We start from the raw sequence: 3,362 nt of genomic DNA, 5'->3' as shown, positions 1-3,362 counted from the left end.
TCTTTTATGTGTATATATGTGTGTATATACATATACATATATATACACACATATATACACGACTTATCCTTTGTTAACTTGACATATAGAACATAACCAATTAAAAATTATTTTGATACCATTGCGTTGCTATCCACTCTACCGAAATCATTTTAAAGTCATACTTAACGTGCAATATTCTTTGCAGTCACTCTGAATTTGCTATGCTTGCCTTGGACATCTTTATGTAAGTTCGTGAGGACAAAGCTACTAAGTACCCATCAGTTATAGTATTTTTATTAGGACTGTCCAGCCAGGTATGGCTATATCCAATTAGGTTCTTATCTAATCCAATATAGCTTGTCCATAAAAGTGTCACGAGAGTCTTAGTCATACGCTCTGTTAAAGTCCAAAAGTGCCACGCCAGCCACACTTATCTAATAAAGGTTAGTCTGGCAGGCATTTCCCAGTAAGTCTGTGCCAGCTGAAGCTTCCAGAGATCCCTGCTTCCTCTTCTGTGTGTCCTTACGCCAGCCTTTTTTGGTCTGCATGCTTACTCTCATTAATGTGGAGGGAGTCTTTTCTTATTTTCTGATAGTTGAAGTTACTGACTTCAGAGGAGAAAGGAAAACAGGAAAATGAACAACCACCCGCCGTTTGATGGTAGCAAAGCTGGGTTTGATTTATTGGACCTGAATTTAGTATTCTAAAATATTACAGGCAAGAAGGAGTTTGCATTTCATGAAGGACCACATGACAAGAGACTGGCCAATGTGCTTTCAAAATGGCCAAAGGGGGGGGGGGGATGGAGGATGATGTCTAGATAAAAGTGCACCAAGGAAGAGGAGAAAGGAGCGTGAGAAGTAGCAGAAAAACAGCACCCTCAGACATCCTCACGTAAAAATAACAGGACGTAGATTAACGAGTCAAACTTCAGTGGTGCCTCTGATGTCTACATGCCACAGTTGATGGTGTAAGACATAAAAGCAATCTGATATTTTATTTACTTATGTTTCATGGATAATATTTTTATTACATTAGCTGAATCAAATACATTGGCACAATGTCAGCTGGTCTGTCACTGGGACATCGGCTGCCCGGATTGCTTTAACCACCTCTTGGTGTCTCAGCGAAGAATGCCTGTCTCCACCACAGGTACTTGCTGCGGCTGAGATCGCCTTGGGCACACTGACACTCTTGGTTGCTCAGTGAGGCTGTCCTTCTGTGTTTGACTTGGATTTCCACCTCTGGTACGTGCTGATCTGTAGTCTGTCTCAGGTGTCAGTGGTCCCTGGTGCCCTCCATTGTGCTGCTGGCCACTCCTCAGAACAGACCGTCGGGCACCTCTGGCGACCACTCCGCTCCCGCAGTCTGACGTTTTTATACAGGAAAGTTCATGTGGCTTTAAGATGCACCGAGTCCTGCTGGAATAGGACTGACGACTAGCATTAGGAGCAAAAGCATAGCTCTTTTACAAAAGAAACTGACTTGAGAGTATGCTATTGCTTGCTCAGCTAGAACAAGATTTAAAGGCTCTCTCACCAAGCAGACAGGTTGAGTAGGCACAGACCCAGGAGAACTCTTTGTCATTGTCCAGGCCATTAGGGCAGGATTTTAAACCAGAATCCTCATATCACCGTTCCACTCTGGAACACCAATCAGGTTATTTGTCTTCCTCAGCCGTTCCATACTCTCCTTCTTTATTACCTCTCTTGGGCTAGTTTTATTTCTGTTCCATTCTAGACTTTGAGGACACGAATTGTAAATAGAGCACAGATACTGCGAATCACACACATCTTCAACCCGGGTCTGTCAGTTCCCACGTGGTGGTACCAGGCAATTAGCGAGGCTTGGTCTCACATCTTCCTCTGTGAAATGAAGTAATGCAGCCTACCTCCTGGGGTTGTTATGAGGCTTAGTGATGACAGATGCCGAGCGCTGGGCACACGAGGGGCATTCAATAAATGGTGCTTTGGTATTGAAACTGTGGATGTGGCACAGACAAGGACTTATCTGGTTCAGCTGGTTATCATACACGCACACACACACACACACACTCACACACACACGAGAGAAGAGTTCATGATGTGATAGTTGGCTAAAAACAGGCTGAGTGTTAGTGAGCTGTGGTCGGGGCCTTGGAAATGTGCAAGGTAGAAATGAGGGTAAGAGACTGGGACATCTTCAGCAAATACCTGAAATGAATCTTGTTAACATGCTGGGAGGATTCTGATGGCAGCCTATAGTCTGAGATGTTTTCAACCTCTCTCTCTCTTCTCGCTCTCTTTTTCTTTGTCACTTTTTAACAGCTTCATTGAGGCATAATTTAAACACAATACAATTTACAACTTAAAGTGTACACTTTAGGGGCACCTGAGTGGCTTAGTCTGTTGAGTGTCCAACTCTTGCTTTCAGCTCAGGTCATGATCCCAGGGTTGTGGGATCAAGTCCCGCATAAGGCTCTGTGTTGCCTGCTTAAGATTCTCTCTCCCTCTCTCCCTCTACTCCTCTCCCCTGCTTGTATACACACACTCTCTCTGTCTCTAAAAATGATTAAAAAATTAAAATTCACTTTAATGGTTATTAGTATATCACAGATATGTGCAATCATTGCCCCAATTTTAGTACATTTTCGTCATCTCTAAAAAAAAAAAAAAAACAACCCTCACTTCTCTCTGTCTCCCTGTCTCTCTGTCCCTCCCTCACTCACAGTCTCTCTCTCTCAAAAATAAATAAATAACCTTAAAAAGCCCTCATATCCTTGGGGTGCCTGCATGGCTCCATCGGTTGGCTGTCCGACTTCAGCTCAGGTTATGATCTTGTAGTTCGTGAGTTTGAGCCCCACGTCGGGCTCTGTGCTGACAGCTCAGAGCCTGGAGCCTGCTTCAGATTCTGTGTCTCCTTCTCTCTCTGCCCCTCCCCTGCTCACACTCTGTCTCTGTCTCTCTCAAAAATAAATAAATGTTAAAAAAATTTTTTTTAAAAAGCCCTCATAGGGGCGCCTGGGTGGCGCAGTCGGTTAAGCGTCCGACTTCAGCCAGGTCACGATCTCGCGGTCCGTGAGTTCGAGCCCCGCGTCAGGCTCTGGGCTGATGGCTTGGAGCCTGGAGCCTGTTTCCGATTCTGTGTCTCCCTCTCTCTCTGCCCCTCCCCCGTTCATGCTCTGTCTCTCTCTGTCCCAAAAATAAATAAAAAACGTTGAAAAAAAAATAAAATAAAATAAAATAAAAAAATAAAAAAGCCCTCATATTCTTTACCTATCACCTTCCACCCCTACCAGCCACAAGCAGCTGCTAACCTACACTCTATCTTTGTAGATTTCCCTGTTCTGGACATCTCATGTGAATGGCATCATGTAATATGTGGTCTTTTGTAACTGGCTT

At 44.1% G+C, this 3,362-nt stretch overlaps 1 pseudogene; it reads right to left on the bottom strand.

Annotated features, from left to right (window-relative positions):
- Nucleotides 1–1,086: 1,086 nt before the first annotated feature.
- Nucleotides 1,087–1,284, bottom strand: LOC109277865 (SNRPN upstream reading frame protein-like; annotated as a pseudogene).
- Nucleotides 1,285–3,362: the final 2,078 nt, after the last annotated feature.

This window comes from Panthera pardus, unplaced genomic scaffold, assembly GCF_024362965.1.
Source record: "Panthera pardus isolate Hobbes unplaced genomic scaffold, ASM2436296v1 HiC_scaffold_16, whole genome shotgun sequence".
Taxonomy (NCBI): Eukaryota; Metazoa; Chordata; class Mammalia; order Carnivora; family Felidae; genus Panthera; species Panthera pardus.
This window is presented reverse-complemented; position numbering and strand designations above follow the sequence as displayed.